This window comes from Sarcophilus harrisii, chromosome 1, assembly GCF_902635505.1.
Source record: "Sarcophilus harrisii chromosome 1, mSarHar1.11, whole genome shotgun sequence".
In the NCBI taxonomy this organism is placed as follows: domain Eukaryota; kingdom Metazoa; phylum Chordata; class Mammalia; order Dasyuromorphia; family Dasyuridae; genus Sarcophilus; species Sarcophilus harrisii.
The window spans coordinates 40,835,251-40,861,402 of NC_045426.1; the positions used below are offsets into that span (position 1 = coordinate 40,835,251).

The window sequence follows — 26,152 nt, forward strand, 5'->3', positions numbered from 1 at the left end:
TACTAGGTACAGAACAGACCCTTTCACCTTTCCCGAAGACTTCCATTTGAAGGAAGGAAGTGATTTATTAGCTTAAGAGGAAACTCAATCTAGTTTTAGATTGGCTTTCACTTTTTAGAAAGTTTTTCTTTATGCCAAGCCCAAATTTGTTTCTTTGCAATTTCTACCTAGCTTCGTCCTTTGGAGCCAAGCAAAACAAATCTATTCTTTCTTTTTTATGGCATCCTTCAGATATTTTTAAGATAGCTATTTACTCCCTGTGATAGATATATAAGTGGAAAGTGATTTTAAATAGAATGTAATTTATGTTTTTTTTTTTAAACTTTTATTTATTTTGATAGGAAGGTGCCATTATCAAAGCAGGGCTTTGGGTGACTTGAGTGAATAAAATTAAAATTTTTAGAGCACATTCAATACAGCACATTAAGTGAGGGAGTATGCAAAGTATATACATTTGTAGTCCCTATTTGACTTATTGTCACATGTCTCCATAGAAGCTGTTTTATATCTCCCCTCAATTCTGTCAGAGACTCTGTACATGTTATTGAGAACACAAAAGTCATTTGATCTGGAACTTCCTTGTCTCCCCTACTCTGCTTTTTAAAGCACTTTAATGTCTTATCTATCCCATCTCTCCTTTTTTACTAAGACCTAATGTCTGATCAAGATCCCCTAATGTCTCCATTTGTGTCCTTGATCCTATTCCTTCCAGTGCAATCGGGCAAATTGTTCCCATAATTACGCATATTTAACCTCTTCCCTTAATCTCTTCTCTTCTCCCCAAATATTTTAGGTGTCCCCCATTTTTTAACCTCATCCAAGTACTCTTTTCACTCTCATGGACTCTTAGAGAAAAAACCTGGTGCAACATTTGTCTTACATTTCTTTACAAACTTCTCAACCATTTGCAGTCTGATTTCTGATATTATAATTCAATTTAAAATACTCTTCAAAAATTACCAGTGATCTTTTAATAGCTAAAAGAATGAACTCTTAGTCCTTCTTTATTATACTCATCCCTGAATAATAATAGTATATAGACAGCATTTTGTGAAACACTTCGGGTATAACATCTGATCCTTACAACAATTCTGTTTTACAGATGATGAGATTGAGGTTGAAGGGAATTTTGACTAGTTCAAGGTCACCGAGGTAGTGTCTGAGGAAGAAATTAGCATATACAAGGTACCTTGATGCTTGCCTCATTAAGTAAGTTAAAGAGAATGGGACAAATTCTTGAAAGTATTCAATCTTACTAGTTTTCCTTCCTAAATGAGGAAAGAGAGATACTGCTGGAAACATTCAGTATTTGTCAAAAAGGCATCTGGCAAAAAAACAAAGAATTATAATAACAAACAGAATCAAGTGAGTTATGTTTTCTACAAAATTTGTTTTCAACAATCTTCACTGCAATTCTTTAAGGTATATGTTATAATTATCTTTATTTCACAATTGAGGAAACAGAGGCAAATAGTGTTTTAAATGACTTTCCCAGGATCATATATGGCTAGTCAGTGTCTCATGCCAAATTTGAACTCAGATCTGTCTTACCTCATGTCAAAGATTCTATTCAGTGAGTAAGTAAACAATTCCTTCTGACAGGAGAGAGTCTACACCAAATGATACTCTCCCCCACACCCCAAAATATAATAATTGAACTATTTATTAAAGCGCTGAAGGAAATCTTTGGGAAAGATACTGAGGGAAGTTGAAGAATTTTGAAAAGTATGTGGAACAGTAGCAACCATGAAAACAATCAGAGATGCTCAGAGTAAGAAAAAGAAAAAAATGGGGTTTATTACAATCTTGATGATATCTGACAAAATATTTGCCAATAAAAGGAGTGCAAAGCATAAACTGCAAAACATAAGATTAAATAGAACAGTAACCCCCTTCCCACTTTGACATTTTTTCCATTGTTTGAGGGAGTCCAGGGTTACACTTTACACACAAAAATCTATTCCAGAAACAAAAGAATAAATTGCCTTTAAATAAATAAACTTAACTGCTAAGAGTTAGTGGGAAACCAGATGGGGATGTTTATTCAAGATAATCAAATACCTGCAGCTTTTTAGTTATAGCTCAACTTGTTATTGTAAAAGTCTCAAGTCATAATTAGGGAACAGTTTAAGACCATATTCCCATGAGAAGGTCTTCATTCAGTTCATCCCACACAAAAGTGATGCAGTTTGAATACTCTCAATTCCTGGTGGCCAAGAGGTTAGTGTCAATAAGAGAACTGTTAAGATATCCCCTTTAGATTGGCCACAGGTTTAGGAGTGAAAGAATTCACTCATTCCCAAATTATTAGTTGCAAAATGAAAGTTTATTATTGGATAGAAATCAGTTTGCTCAGAGACTGACTTCTATAGTGGCAAAAACCTATTTGGAAATGGAGTTTTGGCACTGAGAATGCTTCCTCAGGGGACAGAAGGGTCCTGGATGCTCAGCAAGCTACCTGGGGCTATTTGCCAAGACCTTAGTTGAGGGAACCTATTATATGGGTATCTTGGTGGTGGTTGTGATAGTCAAAGTTGAAGAGATCAATTGAATGAGAATTTAGAATTTCTATTGTAGTTGATTTGCCCTTGAATATTATTGCTTCTCTTATCCTGGAAGGATGGGTCTTTTCTAGATCATGATCTCTGAGATCAGAAAAGGGAACACAATCTCAGAGTGATAATCTTAAAGGGAACACTTCCCCTCCCCTTTCAAAAGGACATATCATATGCTTTTAAAATGTCAATTGAACATAATAACATTCAAAGTTGTACCTGTAATCAATCCTGTTTCATTTCCACTTTGTTCATGGAATTCTTTTCCTTTTTTGGAGTGGTCAATAAATTCAGAATAAATATAAAAACAAAGAATCTTTATCTACCTTTAAGATAGTTCAAAAGGCATTTTTAACAAGAAACTATTCTGATTCCCAAGTAGAAAGTATCTTCTCCTGTGAGATTTATTATCTTCAGTTTATTTCTTGTAGGTAGTTTGGTGAGCCAATGAAGAGAAAGTTGGTTTTGGAGTCCAGAAGGGTTGAATTCAAATACTTACAGTCAAACTCATCTCTCTGTTTGGGGTACCAAATTCTTGCATGTGGGTGTGCTGACCACCGATATGAAAATTTTGCTTATTATATTTCATAAAATATTTGGATGTTTGGGGGAGTTGATTTTTTATTTAAATTTAGAAAAAATATTATTATTATGTGATTTTGAAATAGCTGAAACAAATAATTCTTTGTCCTAGAGAGTTTTTATTTATGATTTCCTGACATATAGCTCTGAAAAAAAAAAAAAAACAGGCTTTAAAAAAGCCCATTGTATTTGAAGTGGAGCTACTTGATGTCCCTTTATACCCAAATAACTGGGGATTTCTTTAAATGGCTAATAATAACATCCAACTCACATTTTTGTGGTTCATTGTTTGTTTTGATGGCTTAGAATGAATATAAAGAGTAATTGTTTTCTGTTCTAGCCAGAAACTTAGAAGTTCTTCCCCTTTCAGATTGATATTTTTATGAGAGTAAATTAAATCAATTTTGCTTCCATTTTCACATTCTCCTTGGTCATTGAATGACCCATTGCCTATAACAAACTAAGACCAGGAAAACCCTTAATCCAGAAAGGATAAGCTCATCCATTGTATCCTGGGCCATCACTCTGACTTTTGTCTTGCCATGGAATTTCAGTGACTTTGGAGAAGTGAGTGAGATTGAAGACTTTGTACAGCTCTGACTCTCTTAAATCCAATTGACACCTCCCCAAGATGCCATTGGTCCTCTTCAGTAATGAAGGATGAATAGCAATATGAAATGCTCATTAAACACATGTACATATTGCGTGCCAAAATTGATGCTTTGGACCTTTAAAAGTCATTCAAACATTCCTTAAATATCTATTCAATGTAAGTTGTTGGGAGGAGGTGAAATGTTAAAATAAGTAGTTTAAAATAGTGTAGTTGTCACCCTAAAAAAGCTTCTAGAAAGAAGGAAAAGATATGCAAGTGATGAAAATTACAGGTAGAATTTAATTATAAAAGTGCAAAAAGTTCAATAGAAGTTTAAGGAATAGGGAATTTCTTATACTTGAGCATACTAAAATATGTGTGAATCTTAAGCATTGAAGGAAAAAAAAAAGGATTTCAATAATTAGAAATGAGAGAGTAAGGAAGAAGAGAGTTTGAGGCATATCATATAACTACTTTAAAAGGAAACTTAGAGGCCATATGGCCCATTCCTTTTAATTTTACCAATGATGACACTAATTTTTTAAGAGAAAAATTATACAAGGAGTAGTAAATGGCAGAGGTAGAATTTGAACTCTAGTCCCATGATGCCAAATATGTGGTTCTTACAAAGGATAGTATAAATGTACAGAGTTAGGCAAGAGAAAGATGACAGTGGAAGATAGTTATGAATCAAAGTGGACTAAATTGCAGTGTGTGTTGAATTAAAGTAGCAAAGTAGTGGAGAACAAACAAGGGAAAGTCCTTGAATGCCAGAATAAACAATTTTAACAACTGTTTGTATTCATTAAAACACAAAAATAGCTTTGTATTTTGCTTAGAAGAAAAAAGGAAAATTTTTTTGGTAGTTATTTTATATTCGGAAACATTACAAAGAGCATTCATTAAATATAATCAATTAATATTTTCTCAAAATTGGCATGTGCTTTATGGAAGGAAAATATTTAAATTTTAAACTATTTTTAATTGTCTTAGACATTATCTATTCCTCATTGCACATTCCATTTCAGGTACTCTGTATCAATGAAACACAAAACTGTCCTTTCTCAAAAAATGTCAAGACAGATATACTGCTAAAAGCTCTATTCTCTCTCTCTCTCTCTCTCTCTCTCTCTCTCTCTCTCTCTCTCTCTCCTCTCTCTGTCTCTCTTTCTTTTTCCCCCATCATAGGTGAGGGCAGGGTGACAGGAGGATTCCAAAGCAAACATGGGTGAAAAACTCTGAAAAGGGTTTCTTATCTTTCTCTGTGTCTCTGTCTCTGTGTGTTTTTCTGTCTCTGACTGTCTCTCTGTCTACCTGTTGTGTCTTTCCTAAATTTATATTATTAGTACCAGAAAGGTGATCTATTGCAAGATATACATAACCTGATGAAGAAAAAGGGAACATGCTGCTCTGTGATGGACTTTATTAGCATGTAAAATGCAAGTATGGACTTTGATATGCACAGATGTATAGTTCTATGATTAAAATACCTCAGGAGTCACCTTGGCCTTATAATATTTTTAAATGTCTCTGATCTTTTATTCAAATGTCTATGATGGTCTTTTCTATTTATTTAGCTTCCCCCTTGCAGGTTGCTTTTCTAGTCATTTATCCAAATCCCAGGCACAAACAGCTTCTATATTGCAGGCTACACTGAATCCACATGAAATGTTTCTCTCCTTATAAATTTCCTTCTAACTAATACTTTTCCCTAAAATCATCTCCACTGTAATTTCTCAAATGGCCTCAATTCTCTGCTGTCTTACTAAAGCAAAAGCTTTGTAGTGTGTGAAAAATAACAAGCGAACAGAATGATTAAAAGGGCCTTGGAATCTCACAGAGTACACCCAGAATAAGCACCTGAAAAGGGAAAACTCTTTAGTATTATAATACAAACTATCAAACCATTAATGACTTGGGGAAAAGTGACCGTCAATCTCCTCAAGAATTTCTTCTTAGACCTTGAAAGAATATTAATAGGGCATTTCATTTTATGTTTTTAATTTTCTTTTGTTAAAAACCAGGACAATGTTCCAATGAGTGTTTATTTAACCTGTGGGGAAATGTCACACCAATCAAAAAAATACTCTGTTTTTGTCTTCAACAGAAAAGTCGTCTTTTAAGTTAATATAGGGCTCTCAGTCTTTCTTGGGACACAAGATAACATGACTACTAATGAAGAAACTCTAGAAAGTACAGATCTTTATTTTTTTTCCTGATTTGATCAGTTTCTTTAGAGCACCAATAAATGTATAGTGCATATCAATAAAGGCAGATTTGATCTGGTAAAAGAAAATTCTTTCTGAATAGGATAAAACTATATCAGCCTACCTTCAAAAATTTGTAGATTAGAGACAAGTGTTCAGCTAAAAGGGGTGTCATAGAAATTTTGCAAAAGTATTGATGAAATTCCCCAAAGCTCATTTATGTTTAGGTATTATAGGCTTAAGCAACTTAAGTGTCATTAATCTTTTCCTTGTTTCATGTGTATTTCATAGGATTTGATCAGTTAGGAACACAAGTTCATAAAGCAATAATTTTAAAGCAAGAAACAAACAGAGGTCATTGACTTTAGCCATCTCACTTTAAAGATGTGGAAATCAGAATTGTCAGAGAAGGAAAGTGTCTTTCTCAGAATCACATAGTTTTTCAGTTTTTAAAAAATCATTTGCAGGAGTAACTAGATGGTTTAGTGAATAGAGCACCAGCCCTAGAGTCAGACTTGTATTGAATCTGGCCTTGAGCACTAGACATATACTCACTATGTGAGCTTGGGGAAATCACTTAATCCCAATTTCCTTCCCCCCAAAAGAAAAAAAGTCATTTTTATTTTGGGGGGGGGGCGGTAAAACATTTGACTCTTATTCAATTGAATTGGAATTTGATTTCAAAAGGTGCATATTAGAATCTAAAGTTACAAAAATAAAAGTCAGATAAATTCTTTTTTCAAAGAGTTTATAATTATACTTTGCTAAAAGCAGTTTCACAATTGTCCTTGAAAACAATTGTGACATAATGGAAAGACCTTGAAAATATGGAAGCAGAGGCCCTGGGTTCAACTCCTACTTTGTATAATTTCTTGTGACCATCAGCAAATATGTTATTCTTCCTCAGTCTCAGTTTTCTCAGAGGTAAAGTGAAAGAGATGGTTTAGATGGCTTATGAGGAACTTTCTAGCTTATGATCTACCTTTAGTAATAAAAAAGTTAAGTAACAAAAATTATTTTTATAAATGTCAAGATAATGTGATAAAAATGGCAGCCATGATTTGCAGGGACCCTGGAGAAACTGATGGATGATCAGCATATTTTTGAATAGTGCATTTTGAAGAACAGGAATCAAGAGGCTGCATACTCAATTATTCTAGTTAGAACTAAACTGAAATGTAAATTTCCCTTCCTTTATATTGTAAACTGAACAATTTGAGGAGTCCCCTGCTAGTTCTGTGGATGATTAGCTGACTACTCTAAAATCAAGATTAAAAAAGGAGAAAGATAGAAAATATGGGAAGAAGATTATCCATGCAATCTTTTAGACTTGGCACAATTTCAGCTGTAGACTAAAAGTACTACATAAAGTTGATGGTCATTAGTTTGCAGTTAAAAACATCTGCTGTCCCAAAAGTCTGGGTATATTTCTTGTTTCACATTGCCAGGGAAAAACCCTGAGCTTGGGACATTAAAATTGGTTACTGGGGTCCTGTTGCTCAGATGAACTAGAATGTTTGAATAGCAGTACAGATTTTTTTCCTTAGGCCTTAGTGTTTGTAGTCAGATCAACAAAAAAGCATTCATTAAGTGTTTGCTATGGGCCAGGCACTTGATGAGGTAGATATTTTTGAAAGGATGTGGAAATATTTCATTGTTGAAGGTCAAGAAACTTCATTCTTCAGAGAAGCTCCTTGTCAATAATTCGGTGCCAGAAGAGATCATCATTCATTATTACTTGAAATAGTTTATGCTTTTCTCCCAGATTTTCCATGTAACAATTGGTTCATCTGAGAGGAAGGGTGGTGCAGTAAAAAGAACACTGGATTTTATACCCAGAGGAACTGACTCATTTTTTATTCCTTGTGTGACCTTGGAGAGGGTAGTTTACTTCTCTGGAAATGCATTTCTCATGTATAAAATAATGATATTAGACTACTGATCTCTTAGCAGCTCTAAATCTGTGTTCCTTTGTTTCTTTTCAGCATTGCTCATTCACATTTGATATCTACATGACACTCAACTCTTACCTGTTGTTCCAAGAAGCTGGAGCATAAGCAGTAGTCATAGTCCAGGAAATCCATTGGGACAGACAAGCTAAACAAAGTTAAGGGTAACTTAAAACTTGTTGGTAAGTTAGTCACGTGTCCATCTCAAGCAAGTGAAGACTCCCCATGATAGAATGGACAGATGCGGACAATTTCTTCCAATGACCATAAAGAGGCTAAGTAGAATACTTGTAGTGCTCAGAGTTGTCAGACATCAAAAAGACTAACATCATCCACCACAGCCTGGATTATGACCACTTGACCTGAATTTGCCTTGAAACTGAACTTTTATGACTGTGGAAGAGAGCTTAAACCTGATGACTTTTTGCAATTCTGCCTCATGTAAAATCATTTCATTCAGGGGTTCAATACTTCACTCCATGATGTCATTAGTCCTCTTCAAAATAAAGGATAAGTAACTTTAATTCTATTGTTTGACCTTATGTATGTAATATAAGTTCTAATCACTTCAGTTTACTTTTTTCATATTTTTGAATTACAAAGTAAATTGCAAATAATGAATTTCAGCAGTCAAAAGATCACAGGTATAAAGCTCAAAGAAACTTTCCAACATTCTCATTTTCCATGTAAATATTATAAAACACAAGTGTCATGGGCCTTTCCCATAATCACACTGTAAGTGAATAGAATGGTGACTTGACTTTTGTCTATATGAACTTAAATCCACCACTCTTTCCATGCCAAAATATATCCTTCCTAGTGCAAATGCTACCTACATAAGATCATTGTATCATATATTTAAGCTGATAGCGATCAGAGATGCCCCTTAGTCCCTTTAATTTTGTAAATTAATAAATGGAGTTCCAGAGACTTTAAATGATTTTCCAAAACTTTCCCAGATCCTTAGATAGGATTAGAACTCAGATATCTTGACTTAAACATCAGTGGAAAAATTTAGTAATCTTTTGACTATTCCAGATTTCTCTGTCAAGTGATCAGTGTGATTCTACTTGGAGACACCACGTTTAATTTAAGTACATGGAATCTCATTTTCTTTTCTAAAATTGTCCTGGATATTGTTTTTGAAATTTGCTCCTTAGCAAGATGATTTGTAAAATATTTTGTGAATCTATCGGCAACTTGTTCCCAGTTCCCTGTTGTTACCCATCATTGTATTTTTATATTCTCTTCTGTGCCTGTTTATGATTTTTAACCACTATATTATTTTGCCCATGTGAACATCAACTAAGGATCAATTTTATTACTCTCTCCTCCAAATTTTAACAACTTGATTAGGTCATCATGAAGTATACTGTTTTCCAGTGAGGATTAAATCAATTTCTTCAGCCTTTCCTCTATGTCCTACATCTCAGAAATATTAGTTGTCTCTCTGTTATAAGTGGTATCTATAGAAAAATCTATTTTTTTCCCTCAGGATCTGACTTGATGACCAATCTGATGTTGCCTCTAGGTGAAGTCAGATTAGGAACAATGCTGGACCATTTGATTTATGGTCTATTCCTCTAGCAATATGCTCAAGCAGACTACTTGCGTTTGGACTTCATAGTCTGAAGGTTTCCTTAGTAGTTATCTTTTTATTTGTCATATGGTCTACTTACAGTTGACTGCTTTGTTTTAAGTCAGTCTTGTTTACACTTGGATTCCACATTTGTTTGTTTCTTATAATATCAGAAGTCAACAAACATGAGTTTTTATTTAGCACAGAGCATTTTACTTTTTTAAGAACATTTAAAATGGAGAAAATAATGTAGTCCAGTTGAAAGTTTTCTAAAATCAGAAATAATGATGGGATTCTTAGACCCCATTTTATTCCCATATTTAGGTAAAACATTTCTTTCAGTCAAGTAAGATATATTTTGTAGTGGAATTTTTCAAGGACCTAACAGGTTCATTGTTGGTGTTTTTTCTTCTTTAAAATATAAGAGTTCTCTCTGGGGGAGAGGTTTCTCGGGGAGGTTTTCTGGAGACAGCTTTAGTTTCAGTTTCAAGTAAATAATCACCCCAAATCGCAGCCAGCTGATAAAAGTTCAGATCTTTTATTTTGTCCTTCAATATAGCCCCTTTAGCTCAGGCCTATCTCTCTGCTTGGTTCCAAGAGCTCGCTCCAAATGTCTCCAAATCCAAAGGTTTGTCCTTCAAACTCCAGCCAGCACCAAGGTGGAAGATGCAATGAATCTCTCTTGCCTCGAAGAGAGGGCTTGTGGGCTTCCTCCCAGAGTGCTCCTCTCTGACCCCAGTCAATATTCCACAGAAATTCTTTTAAGCTCTAAGAGCTTCCTCCATATATATGATCTCCCAAAGGTTAACTCCTTCTGGAGGCAGGGGTTAAGGGAGGTGTTAATTCGGATATCTCATACTAAACCGTGTGAACTCCAATGAGTATTTAAATATTTCTTGCTTCTATGAGCTCTCTAAAGGTGTGAACACAAACATTATTGTCTATCAGTATTAGCAACCCATCACCCTGCAAGGATTTGCTCTAAGGTGTGAACCAACAAGCACTGTATCAATTCTATTGAGTTAACAGCAGGACCCTGACATCACCCTTGAGTTTTCACCTTGTTTCAAGTTGAGTTGACACTAGGATTCCAACAGTTCATCACTCACCAATCTGTGTACTTGAGGTAGGGTCAAATAATAACAGGAAGCCATCAATTAAGAACAAAGCAAATTGATTTTTCTTCCCGTTAGTGGAGGCAGATAGCAAAATGGATATCAACCTACCTGAGCAAGATGAGACATCTCTCTCTGTCTCTGTCTCTGTCTCTCTCTGTCTCTCTGTCTCTATCTTTATACAGAGTTATACACACACACACACACACATATATGTATGTATGTATGTATGTATAAGTGTGTACATAGGTTTCCAGGGCAGCATCCATAAACTAAATAAACATCATTCAAAGTAGCAGTGTGGGAAAAAAAAAAAGATAAAAAGATGGCTATTCCTAAAACACAGGTGGTTACACAAAAACAATAGAAAGCTTGTTAGAAAAAAAGGTATTGTTAGCTATACGAAATAGATAAGTGACAATAATCTGACTATAGAAGGCCTCATCTAAATCAAAGATATCTGCCCATTAGAGCAGACAGGGAGGAGGAGAACTTTCTCAGCATTCTTGAGCCCTCCACTCTTCAATTGCTAAGTCTTTCAGTTCTGAGAAGAGGTAAGAATAAGATCTTAGCAGCTATCCCTTAAGTTTACTTACAACAAGAAAACAGAAGACAGGCTTAGGGGAGGGGGGTTTTATCTACTTTTCCCACAGTATACATAATTTCTAAACACTTTCTGACTCAGTCACATTAGAGAAAAAAAATCAATCACATGGATAATGTTGTAATGTTATTTTTATTTTCAGCTTTTGTTTTTAGTATCATTTAGACATAGTCTTTGTTTGTCCCTCTATCCTGTCAACGTTTTTACAAAATTGTTATTATAATTTTTAAATTCTATATTGAACTTTTCAGGATAAAACCCACCCCTTACATTTATTAAGTTCTTGAAATGAAATTAAAACCCTTTTAAAACTTGCTTAATAAGTAGCTGTTTTCTTAGTATTTTTCCTTAGCATCCTAAACATAAAAATGTAAATATATTATAAAATTGTCTTAAATTAGTAATATGTTGCTTGAGAAACAGAGAGATTATCATTCCATATAACTAGACTGTCAATCAAAGTCTTACCATTAATTACACTGTGCTCATCAACTTTTCTAAGCTGTATCTTTTGTAGACCTGTGTTTTAGTTGACTTAGCAAATTCATTTAAGGAATTTCTTTCTAATAATGTTTTTCTCCCACTTTCTCTATGATTTTGACACTCTTAGAAAATTGCCTAGGGTACTAAGGGTTCAAATCATTTGCTGCCAAGAGTCACATGGCATATATATGTGTGTGTGTATGTGTGTGTGTGTGTGTGTGTGTGTGTGTGTGGATCAGAGAATTGATTTGAACCTAGATTATTCCTTCTCCAAGTCCAGCTGTCTAGGGATTCTACATTACTTCCTCTCTTTTATATTAGTTTTTTGGTTGGTTGTTATCCTTCATTCTTGAAGAATATCAAAATCACATCACTTTTTAATATGTTAAAATGTGTGTTAAATCCAATATTTGTATTGGATTTAACAAGAATTTTAAGATATTTAACATGTATTAGACTACCTGCCATCTAGAGGAGGGGGTGGGGAAAGGAGGGAAAAATTTTGGAACAGAAAGTTTTGCAAGGGTCAATGTTGAAAAATTACCTATGCATATGTTTTGTAAATAAAAAGCTTTAATGAAAAAAATAAATCCAATATATGAACACATATTTATATAATTATCTTATTGTATAAGAAAAATCAAATCAAAGAGAAAAAATGAATAAGAAAACAAAATGCAAGCAAACAACAACAAAAAGAGTGAAATGCTTTGTTGTAATCGACCCTCAGTTCCCATAGTCATCTCTCTGGGTAGAGATGACTCTCTTCATCAAAAGATCATTAGAATTGGCCTCAATCATCCCATTGCTGATATGACACATGCATCAAAATTTATTTTCATATAATATTGCTATTGCCTTGTATAATGATCTCTTGGTTCTGCTCATTTCACTTAGCATCAGTTCATGTAAATCACTCCAGGCCTCTCTAAAATCATCTTCCTGATCATTTCTTATAGAAAAATATTCCACAAAATTCGCATACCACAATTTATTTAGTCATTCTCAAACTGATGGGCATCCACTCAGTTTCCAGTTTCTAGGCACTTCAAAAAGGCTGCCACAAACATTTTTGCACATGTGGGTCCCTTTCCCTCCTTTAGGATCTCTTCAGGATATAGACCCAGTAGAAACACTCCTGGATCAAATGTACACATGGTTTGATAAATTTTTGAGAACAGTTCCAAATTGCTCTCCAGAATGGTTGAATACATCCACAATTCCACCAAGAATGCCTTAGTTTCCCAATTTTTCTACAACCACCCTTCATTATCTTTTCCTGTTATCTTATCCAATCAGAGAGATGTAGTGGTATCTCAGAGTAGTCTTAATTTGAAATTTTCTGTTCAATAGTGATTTAGAGCACCTTTTTATATGACTAGAAATGGTTTTATTTTCTTCATCTGAAAATTGTTCATATCCTTTGATCATTTATCAATTGGAGAATGGATTGAATTCTCATAAATTTGAGTCAGTTCTCTATATATTTTTTAAAATGAGGCCTTTATTATAACTGTTAAGTTTAAAAATATTTTCCCAATTTATTGGTTCTCTTCTAATCTTGCTTGCATTAGTTTTGATTGTAGAAAACCTTTTTAACTTAATATAATCAAAATTATCTATTTGATGTTCTTTGGACACAAATTCCTTTCTTCTCCACAGATCTAAGACTATCCTATGTTTTGTTTCCCTAATTTGTTTATATTACTCTTTATGTCTAAATAATGAACCCATTTAGATCGGATCTTGGTATATAGTGTTAAGTATGAATCAATGCTTAGTTTCTGCCATACTAGGTTCCAATTTTCCCAGCAATTTTTGTAAAATAGTGAGTTCTTATCCCAAAATCTGGCATCTTTTGGTTTGACAAATACTATATTATTATAGTTTTTGACTATTTTGGCTGTGAACCTAACCTATTCTACTGATCAACTATTCTATTTTTTAGCCAGTATCAAATGGTTTTGATGACAGATGTTTTACAATATAATTTTAAATTTGGCACAGCTAGGTCATCTTCATTGGCATTTTTTTAAATCAGTTCCCTTGAAATTCTTGACTTTTTGTTCTTCCAGATGAACTTTGCTATTATTTTTTTCTAGATTTCTAAAATAATTTCTTGGGAGTTTATTTGATATGACAATAAATAAGTAGAATAAGTTAGGTAGTATTATCATTTTTATTATTTTTGCTTAGCCTAACCATTAGCACTTGATACTCTGATCACTTTTCCAACTGATTAGATCTGACTTTATTTGTGTGGAAAGTGTTTTGTAGTTCTGTTCATATGGTTCCTGACCTTGGCAGATAGATTCCCAAATATTTTATACTATTAACCATTATTTTGAATGGAATTTCTCTTTGTTTCTCTTGCTGCTGGACTTTGTGGGTAATATATAAAAATGCTGATGATTTATTTTGTATCCTGTAACTTTGCTAAAATTGTGAATTATGTCTAGTAGTTTTTTTAGTTGATTCTCTAGGATTCTCTAAGAATAATATTCTATCATATCATCTGCCAAGAGTGATAATTTAGTTTCCTCATTACCTACTCTAATTTCTTCCATCTTTTTCTTCTCTTTTTGCCAAAGTTAATATTTCTAATACAATATTTAATAGTAATGGTGATAGTGGGCAACTTTGTTTCACACCTGACCTTATTGGAGCTGGTTTTAGTTTGTCCCCATTACATTTGATACTTGGTGATGACATCACTGTTTTAGAGTCAAGTTATAATGTGCCCAGCTATGGTTGATCAAACCAATGGAAACAACATGCTCCACAACATTTCAAGCACAATTAGGCAATGCGAATAGTTGTGACAGATTCTCTAAATTTCCACATCTCACATTTCTTTTCACTTATATCAATTTTCCTTTGCTAACATAATACAGCCTTCTTAGATGAGGGCATCCTATGCTGGACATCTTGAGCTAGTGTCCCCATGCAACATAATAAATTTCAAAGTTCTTAAGAGATCTGGAAAGTGTCCTTGTATTGGTTTTACTGACCACCATGTATTCAATTGCACTGTGTGAGTTTTCTATGAAATAGTCTTTTAGGCAAAAATATGCCTGGCATTTGAACAACATGGCCAGTCCATTGGTGTTGGGCTCTCTGCAATAGATTTTGAATTCTTGGAAATTTACTTTAAGAAAAATCTCATTGTCCATTCCTTTCTTCTAGCAGGTGCTTTTCGCAATCTTCCTAAGACAATTCAAATGGAAGCAATTCAGTTTCCTGGCAAGGCTCTCAAATGCTGTCCAAGTCTCATGCATACAACAATAATGTCAAAACAACATCTCTATAGAACTTAAGCTTTTTAGCTAGACTAATTCCCTCTTCTCTCCCACACTTTCCTTCAGAACTTCAGGAAATACTGAGCTAGGTCTGTCAATGTGTGTATCCACTTCATCATCAATGTATAAATCCCAGGAAAGTATCCTACCAAGCTCTTATACGTTCACAGCCATCAGTGGAGTGAAACAAAGCTGTGTGTTTGTTCCCATGTTTTGTAGCATGATGTGAATTATAACAGTTTTGTCAGATACCTCCAAAAAGGATAAATGTGGAACCAATCAGCTCCCATATTGATGGTACATTATTAATTATTTAACTTTAAAAGGCTACAAGCCAAGACTAAAGTGGAAGTAGAATTAGTGCATTTTTTTTTTTTTTTTTTTTTTTTGCAGATGATTGTCCACTCAATGCAGCCTCTGAAGCTGAGATGTGACAAATAATGGATTAATTTACTGTTATTTGTACTAATTTTGGCCTATTGATTAACATCAACAAAATACAGGTTTTACCTGTGTTTTGTTTCACCTGCCAGCATAACACCATCTATATGTGGAATCATCAGTTACATAAAATGGAGAAAATTTTAATACTGTGTATAAGTTCAGTTACCATTATATAAATATAGAAAACAGAAAATACATCAATTCAAAAATGAAAGCTTATTCCACTTTAATTGTGATGTGATAAAATCATAGGTACAATCAGCATGTGAAATTACTTAGAAAAACAAGTGCTTGATTTCACTAAAATAACACAAATTATTTTGTTTAACATCCATCTGAATTTTGTCCACAAAAGTATTTACCAAATAAAATTGTCTGATTAAGCCTTGTTTTTTTTCTTCTTCCCAGAGTAAATTTTGTATTCAGATATATATAGGAAAAAACACAGGCAACGTTCCCTCCAACCCTGAACAATCTTGGGATTTTTATTCCCCCTCAATAACCTTTCCCTCTCTCCACCACCACCACTCTTCCCCTTTATGCTTAACATCTTTGCTAAATATAAAACCTACATCACACCTCCTGCTGTATGATATGGAATGGAGTTTGCTGATTTTAATGAAGAGTGTGTCATCAGAGACAGCTTTCTTATTATGAGATTCAGTGTGAATATGTTTACTTCATAAGGAGAGAGAGAAAGACTGATTTGAGAGAGAGAAAGAAAACGAGATAGATAGATGCAGATACAGAGAAACACATACAGAAAGAGAGAGACAGACAGACAGAGATATAGAGACAGAGAAAGACAGAAACAGAAGACAAGGACAAAAAAAAGACAGAGACAGAGAAAGAAGGATATATAAAGAGAGACAGAGAGACAGAGAATTTGGGCCATCAAACAGGAAGACTGGAAGGAATGACACACTGATCAAAATAATTAGAAAATTTCTTAGATTCATTTATAGGACATATTTCATATTAAAAAATAATATTCAGGTCATTATTATTCAAAACAGAATAAACACCATGAATTAAAGGTAAGAGTCTCCACAGGCAGAGATCCAAAGATCCAATGAGTGTTAAAATAATTGGAGGGAGAAGGGTAAGAATGAAATCCAATGAATGGATTAAAGAAAAAATAATTCTCCTTTGTAGAATGCTTTAACCTGACACTTAATTTTTGAGAATTGTAAATCTGGTACATTTCAGGAGTATTCTATTCTATTCCATTTTTCAATTAAAAGCATGATATAAAAAAAGTTATTCCATAGAATATACATGCTGAGAAAATGGAGTGAAAGGAAGCATGGGAAAAGAGGAAATCAGGCAAGTTTTGTGGTTTTGGCAATGTCTTCAGAGGATTAAGTCTTGGCAACAACAGAAGATGAAAATGTTTAATTATAGACAGTAAAAGTGAGGAGATGCAGGTAAGGCAGAAAGGCAGTAACTAAAAAGAGAACTAGGCAGAAATAAAGATATTGTCACCAATGGTGCTCAAAATGAATAGAAGTTGGAAAGAACCACCCAGATCATTAACAGGTTATCTAAGGAGGAAAGGTGCTACCCATCCAACCAACTACCCCCACCTCTTTTTACATAACAGAAGCATGTGCTGTTTTTTTTTTTTTTTTTTTTTTTTTTTTTTTTTTTTTTTTTTTAGGAAAAAACATTGAAATAGAAAATAACTGCAGTCTTCTAGGAATAATATGGTTAAACATGCAGTTTCAAAATGAAAACTAAAAAAAGAAGTTGGTTATATGGTCAAAAGACAATAGTTACAAAATTGGATAAGGAGGGAATTTGGGTTTGGATAGATGAGATATAGGCAGTCAGTTGTGTGGTCTTAAATAAAAGGAAGACTAACATGGATAGAGGAAAAAACAAGGTGCTGGTTATGTGAATGCTGTAGAAGGCATTATACTATGAAGATTACTTGAAATGAAAAAAAAAAGGGACTTGAAATGAGAAGAGCATAATGGAAAAAAGCATTTTTTTGAATATTATTATCTCTAAATAACCAAAAGTTATCACAAACTGGACTCATGAAAAATAGTTTCTCTGACAGTCTCTGAAGAGGGTTAAGATGGCCTCCATTGCTTCAGTTTAATTCCATTCACCTAAAGCTTTTATTTAAAAAAAAATCTATTATGAATATTTCTCTAATATTGAAATATATTCTAGGTAAATGTAATCCCCTTACATTATCAATCTCAGTGAAACATACATTGTAATAAGGGAAATTAAGCAAAACTACTCAAAAAAAAATTTTGAATGGGTATGTTGCATTCCAAACCCATAGTTACCCACCTCTCAAAGTGAAGGGAATAGTACATTTCTTTTTCTCATTATCCAGAGACCAAAACTGGTCATTATAATTAGGTATTGTTGAGATTAATTCCACTGTTCTTTACATTTACTTTGTATTTATGTAAGTTGGACTCACCTAATTCATTCTGAATGTATTCATAAATCTTTCCAGTGTTTCTATTTTCTGAAAATGATAATTCAAGACACAATATTATAATATATTCCAAAACAGTGATTCATTTCATCATTGTCTAATGGGCATTCATTATTTTTTCCTCATTTCTTTTATACAAGAAAAAGTAACATAAATATTTTCATTTTATGGGACCTTCCTTTTTTGTCACAGGATTATAGATAGAGTAAGAGCAAAACTCAAATAATGATTGTGAACAATTATATCCCCCTTTAAGGTTTGAAAAGTGATTTACAAATATCTAATTTTATCCTCACAATAACTCTAGGATTTAAATGCCAATATCACCTCCATTTTATAGATGAAGAAACTGAGGCAAACTGAGGCTCAGTTATTTGCCCAGGATCACTCATCTGGTAAATCTCTGATATAAAGTTTAAATTCAGATCTTCTTCTCAAAAGATATAGCACCCTATTCAGTGTGTCTGCTAACTTAAAAAGCATTTACTCCAGTTCTCTCTTTTTAGAAATGAGAAAACTAAATCCCCCAAAGATTATTGCTTCCTGGGAGTCATACTAGTAATCAAGATCTGAATTAGTGTTTTCTGATGACAAAGGCAGCACTCTTTCCCATGTGTTGTGTTATTTTTGACCTTGAATCCTATGGGATATATGAATATTGGTCAAGTGCTGATGTCTGAATGGTATCCTGGCTTTCTGGATAGAAAGAATAATCAGAAGCACTATTTGGCAATAAGGAGCTGCCAGACAGATGTTTAATAACAATAATAATAGAAAATTCAATAGTGTGGCAACCAATGTTGTTAGTATTTACTTGAATTATTCCATTTGAGCCACAGAACTTTGTGAAGTAAGTTATTTTGGGAAGAAGATAGGACAAGGTTTAGATCTAGATTTTTGGCATCTTTGTTCTAAAGGATCCTAGGCAAGGACGCTTTCCCTTACAAGGTAGATATCATGTGCGCTGCAATTTAGTCTTTAAGAACATCCCAGAGCTCTGAAAGTTTAACTGCCTACTCACCATCACCTCTGCAGTTGCAACATATTGTTGTATGCATTTTGCTGATGAACAAACTGAGTCTAAAAGAGTATAAACAGTGCTGAGGTTCAAACTTACTACAGGTCTCAGATGGGATATAAATCCATGTCTTCAGTAATCAAAGTTCAGTGCAGTACCTCAAAATGCCACTTTAGAATAAATGTTCAAGCCAAAGTGATTAGGGATGGAGTGCAAATTCTAAAGAAATGACCTGAGGTACTGTCTTTACTAAGTCTCCACTAAGGAATTAGTGCCAAGCTCAGTTCTAACTGAAAGAATACATTTATAATAGAGCAGTTAGGCATTAACCATATATAGAATGCTGATCGCGTATTCAGAGAAATGACATCAAATCCTATCTAAGACATTTTCTAGCTTTGCAATCTTAAAGAAAGAAAGAAAGTCCTCATCTGCAAAGTGTAGACAATATTGTAGACAAATTATCTCACAAGGCTTCTGTATAGATCAATTTTTTTGTTGTTTTTGTTTATTCATTAAGTCATTTCGATTCTTTGTGATTCCATGGACTATAAGACATCAAACCCTTTTATCTTTTACTAACTCCTGTAGTCTCCAAAATCAGGTTTGTTTTCATCTCATTTTTTACTCACCCCTTCTCTTTTTGCCTTCAATCTTTTCATAAAAGAAGGATCTTTTCCAATGAGTATTATCTTATTATGTGATCAAATTATTTAAGTTTCATCTTTAATATTTGCTCTTCCAGTGAATAGTCTCAATTAATTTTCTTAACTTTGGGTGATGATCTCCTTGCTATCCAAGGAACTCTAAAAAGGCTTGTATCATACCAAAATTTGAAAGTGTCAATTTTGTAGTGCTCAGCTTCTCACCATTACTGGTGGAAATGCCATATTAACTATATTTCTGTTTGTAAAAATCAAATAAAATAGTATATGCAATTAAAGAATTACACAAAATTTATAAGTATTATCACCAAAACATAAATTTACTTTTCCTGGGGCAAAGCTCTTACTACTCTATCTTAGTTGTGGTCCTAGTAAGATCCTATTGTCCTAAATGTTTCTCCTGGGGATATTTAGTAGATGAGTCATTTATTCCAATGGCAGGAAATGACTATGTATGTGTTAGGACAGTGAGGGAGATAGACTTTTATCTCTAAAACTTTGTAGCAGAAATTACATCTTCTAAAAAGAGAAAATCCCCTCTTCTATCACAGCAAATAGAAATTCCCTATTCAGAGCAGCCTTGTTGCTGGCACCATACAGAGTTGCTACTGGAATATGTAACAAAAATGATGTTTATTGCTGCTGGCTAACTTCTCTTTGTCTCTATCTATGAATCTTGTCTACAGCATCTGACTCTCTAAAGTGGTTATTCAGCCTCCCTATTGGAAGTTTTCTGTGACTGTCAACTTTCTTCCACATCTCATTCCCCTTCTCATAGGTAGGTCATTCTCTCAAAGGCTAAATGAGCGCTTTGGGGCATATGTGTTTCCCATCTAAGACTAAAACTATCAAGCTGAAGATTAAGAAATCACATTGATCCAATTGAGATGTCTAACAATTTTCAAAGTGCAAGACTCTAAGAGGATAAAATAAAGGTTCCCAAACACCATTCAATAGAAGAAGGACAAAGGTGAATGAGTTAAAGGAGCTTTTCATAAGCTTATCCAGATTGTACAATGATCTAGAATTTGAAGAGGCCTCAGAAGCAACCTGATAAAGCCCCTCATTTTAAATAATTAAAAAAAAAAAAAACAGAAGCTGGGTAACCCTGGGGCCACTTTAGAGTCTAACCTGAAGGAGGAGGAGGAGGAGCTGCTGTAACTGAGATGATGTCTGGAGCCTTGGATGCTGCTGCCCAAGGGATGGGGACTTAGGCACGGCTGTGGATTCTGAGGGCCAGCAATGAATCTGAAGCCTGAAAATCCCCCAACTACAAGTCCACATGAACAGCCTGCTGAAGCACAAAACATAGCAAAACTTCATCAAAATGTGTTTTTGGTCTATTTAACTCAGAAATAGATAAAGCTCATCAAATGTGTTCCTATTGGGGCTGTTGATTTATTTTTTTTTTATTAAAGCTTTTTACATTTCAAAACATATCCATAAATAATTCTGCAACATTAGCCCTTGTAAAACCTTGTATCCCCCCCCACTTTTCCCATCCCACTCCACTAAATGGCAAGTAGTCAGATATGACATATAGTCAGTATAAACATGGTAGAAATGTTATATATATATATATATATATATATATTTATATATGTTACATCCAACATATGCATACATATTTATATAATGATCTTTCTGTATAAGAAAAATCATATCAAGCCAAAAAAGTAAATGATGAAGAAAATAAAATGCCACCAAACAATAACAAAGAGTGAGAATGCTATGTTGTGAACCACACTCAGTTCCCACAGTCCTCTAAACTGGTCTGAATCATCTCATTGTTGAAGAAAGCTACATACAGCAGAGAAACTCTCTCCTGAGAACCCCACCCCAGGGAATCAAGATAAAGTGATTTCATTCTGTTATTTGGGTGGGACTAGTTGAGTCTAGGACCATTCCTTCTTATCCAGAGGTGGATATTGAGATTTCTGTCTAACTCTATTGAGTTGGAGATTAGTTCAGGAACACTCATTCAGTTAGAATATTCTCTATTCTGATTCCAACTCAAATTGCTCCCAGCTCCCACCAAGAGCTACACATATAACAAATTTCCTTCAGCTCATTTCCTTACAGAGGATCAAAAACAGGAATCATGCCAAGGAACCTCTCTCTCTCTTTGGCATAGCTGCAATCCTCTGCTTGCTGAAAAGACATTCCCTTTTCAACATTACTTCCTCTTTATCTCTCTCACCTATTTCCCCAACAAGACTCTACCCCTATTTAACTCTTTTTCAGGATTTCTCTGCTACATCTTTACATCTCAGGACTTTGCCACCAAGAAAGTCAGCTTGCAAAAGCTGACTTCTGAGTTCTAATAATAAGCTTCTTTTGACAGTTTAACTTTTCAGGTTCATAAATTCACTTACAAAGGACCTGTACCAACCAAAAGGGGGTTCCCACAACTCCCTGCTCTGCACCAAACCTCATCATTTTTGGCTTTCTGAACAAGAATCGAGGGGAGCTGAACCTCATTAGTATTGGAGTTAATTGTTCTTTAAACATTTGGTAGAATTCACATGTAAATCTATCTGGCCTTGTGATTTTTTTCTTAGGAAGTTGATTAATAGCTTCTATTTCTTTTTCTTAAATGGGAATATTTAAGTAATTTATTTCTTCTGTTAATCTGGGCAATCTATATTTTTGTAGGAATTCCTAAATTTCACTCAGTTTATCAAATTTATTGGCATAAAGTTTGGTAAAATGACTCCTAATTATGGTTCTAATTTCCTCTTCATTGGTGGAAAGTTCTCCCTTTTTATTTTTGAGACTAACAATTTGATTTTCCTCTTTCCTTTTTCTAATCAAATTAACTAAAGATTTATGTTTATGTAAAGGCTCCTTGCCTCAAGGAGCTCTAGAGGTTCTTGATTTAAATGAAGTTGAAACAATATTGGATGTATGGAAATGAAGAGTATATTCCTTTGAATTAGATGGACACAATCTCAATCAAAAAAGTTCTAAGAATTACTTTAAGTGGACTGGATTTGATCTTTGTGGTATTGAATCAAAAGTATCCTAGCAAAAGAAGATAAGTGATAAACTTAATGATTTGACAGCAATGGAACAGTCTTTAGATAAGATAATTAAGCTTAACAGCTGTTTGACAAAGAAAATGAAAACTTAGCATATGTGACTTATCAAGATATCTGTAGTATTCAAGATTTTCATAAGCAGATTGTTATTGCAGTCAAAGCTCCAAAAGAAATCAAGTTCAAAGTAGCAATTCCTAAAGAAGACTGTATAATGTATATATAAAGAAATCAAAGGGAACTATTGATGTTTATTTGTGTGAAGTGAAACAAGATAACATAAGTAACAAGACATATGAGGAAATGAGCAATACTTTATCTGAAAATAAATCTACAATTCATACTGATCAAAAAGGAAATCTATAGCTGAGTGAATCAAAAAATAATAATTAAAAAAAAAAACACCTGAATTGTCTTAAAATTTTGTAGTGAGTGCTTTTTGCCAAGTTGTCTTAATTTCTTCTGTGGTGAGATTTGCTTTTTCAGTTTGGACTTTGAAAAAGTCAGTTTTGAAGATTTCTTTGTCCAGTTTGATTTTAACATTTAGGTTCATAGTTTTTAATAGATATCTTGCATACAGTTATGAAAATTTATGGTTTAAAAAAATCATCATTTTATAAACAATTTTATAAAATGTAATTTCACATTTACCTAAGGAAAACAATAATTTTTGTATACTAAAAAAATTCATGAAAATAATCTTTTAGACTTCAAGTTTGTTACTACTAAAACTACTCTAAAATTGAAGAACACATTATATCATCAACTTCTTTTAGTAAATGCAGAAGACGCACCAAGTAAAATTATGCTTTATACCATGTGAGTGCTGTTTCCATTATATACAGTCAATAATTTAAATAGTAAAGATCTAGACAATAAAATTAAATGTGAAGTCCTGAATATATTTACATAATATTTAGATAAATATGAAAAATGTGAGGCAGAAATAAAATTTTCACATTGTACAGCAAAAAATAAAAAGTAAATATCAAAAATTTTAAAAAGAGGAAAAACTGACTATATCTTTGCCTGCAGAAGATGCTAGCACCAATACAAGTCAGGAAGGAGGCCTTCTCTCCAGTGCAAGCCAGCAGCTAAGTACTGAGATTCAGTTCAAGCCAGTAGCAAGTCTCAGGATAAGAAGTTTGGAACATCAAATGCAAAGATTATTCCTTAAATAAAAGCATAAAGTCAAAAATGAGCAGACAAATGAGCAAAAGATAAACAAAGAATTAGCCATCAAAAGTTACTATGATCTCAGAAGAAATTTAAAAGAGGAGAAATTTGTCAAGATATATACAAGCAAAGACCCAAAGAGAAAGTTAAGCTGTTTGTCCCAGCTTATATCCTCTATTATAATTACATCATCATAGGTGTGAATCTTGTAGAACTATATTAAGTACTAAGTTCATGTACTGAACTGGAGAACTATTAATCACCATGCTAAACTAGATAACCATTGTATTATCAATTTCACTGCCTTAACACCTTTTAAGAATCCTTGTTTCAACCCATAACATAATGTGACTGAAAAAAGGGAAAATTATGAATATTAGAGGGGGATGTGGAAATACTGAGATGCCAAATCACTGTTACTACAGTTACGAACTACTCTAACTACTCTGGAGAGCAATTTGGAACTGTTAACAGAGGTCTATGAAACTATACCTATTCATTGATCCACTATCAATACCACTATTAAAGGTGTATCCCAAAGACATTTATTTACAAGAGGATAAGAACCTATTGTACATCTGAAAATATGCAATAATATTAGAGATCTTTATGCACTAATTTGTAAATCCCAAAGTTAATCAAAATTTACAAATAAATACAGACCCCAAACTCCAACAAGTCATTTAATGTATAGGATGAAATGTCGGTGAACATTTATAGGAACCTCATAGCACAGCATATGTAGGAAATCTCATGTGATTAGAATAACTCACAAACTTTTACTATTATTGTTTTATTTAGAAATATCCACTGCACAAAACTGCTGTCAGTTCACTAGTTGATTGTTTACCTTTTCTATTGTTAAGCTAGAGAAATCATCTTCACTGTCATTCCTGAACATGGCATATACAAGATCTTTCAATTAATTACTACTCTTCCAAGAGTGTTAGAAAATGTTAATCCATCATGTGAATGGAAGATCTTTTTAAACTAGAGAATCAAAATATGAATGAAATTGGCACGCATATATATGGGTGTATATGTGTTTGTATATGTATATATATATGTGTAGTTTATGTATATATATATATATATATATATATATATATATGAACCATAACATACTATATTATTATAATAATTATAAAGTAGGAATTTTTTTCATGTATGCACCTTTGAGAAGCTTGTGAAATTATAAAATTCTGTGATTCTGAAATTCTATTCCTATCATATTCACTTTTTGAAACAGTGTTTCTGAAGCCAATTTAACCATAAATTACATCAAGATTTCTAACTGCAGGTTACTTTCTTATAAGGTAAAAGTAGAAGAACTTATCCCTCTATATAACCAAAATAACGGAATGTAATAAGTAGTTCTAAAACAAATATTTGTATGTATAGGGTTTTAATTCATGAACTTTTACTTGAATCTTTTAATGGGAGCCCTATTTCCATCATATGAAAAAGGTTTTAGAAACAAAATTGGGCAATTATTGTAAAATTATTTTGATTATAAATATAATGAGATTTATAAATGAAAGGGATTTTAAGTCATTTAGTCCAACTTCTTTCATTTACAGATGAGAAAACTGAGACCCAGATATAAAATGCCTGACTGAAAATCAAAACAGTTAAAAAAAGAGCATTCTTTCCATTGTAATGTTACCTTCAATCTTCTCTCTCTCTCTCTCTCTCTCTCTCTCTCTCTCTCTCCATTCTCCTCCCACTATCTCCACATATTTATATATACATCTATCTATATATAGATATGTAGAATATTTTAAAACCTCCAAATATACTAATAGGCATAAATGTATTCAAATATACTGAGATATAGACATATAGATAGTTATAGCCATATATGTTTTTATGTTTACACATATATTCATGTGTGTTATATGTAGTATAGGTATGCAAATTCATATGGATATGTACACACACACATATATACATACATATGTACCCACATATGAGAGTATTTCTTATGCTTTTTGCACAGAGTAAATGTCGCATAAATTTTTGTTGTTTCTTACTTTGATCCAAGGTCTAAGATGCTATGCTGTCAGGTCTAGTTCTAAAATAGTTTGCACTGACTATTTGGAAATCCTACACAATCTTTTAGAAATTATCATATTGCTAAAAGGACTAATTCTTATAATTAATCCTTATCTACTATTGCTGCAAAGATATTAATTTGGTGAGATGTAAGATGAATTTTGCTATATAGAAAAGTAAGTTGTAAGTAATCATTCATTGTTGATGATCACACAATATTGTTTATATTGTTTACATTATTTTCCTAATTATTTCACTTTGCATCAGTTCATGTAAGCCTTTGTAGGTTTTTATTGAAATTTTCCTGATTTGCATTTATTATACTTCAAT

At 33.2% G+C, this 26,152-nt stretch overlaps 1 pseudogene; it reads left to right on the top strand.

Annotated features, from left to right (window-relative positions):
* Nucleotides 1-23,020, top strand: part of LOC105749585 — an 80,741-nt pseudogene extending 57,721 nt beyond the window's left edge.
* Nucleotides 23,021-26,152: the final 3,132 nt, after the last annotated feature.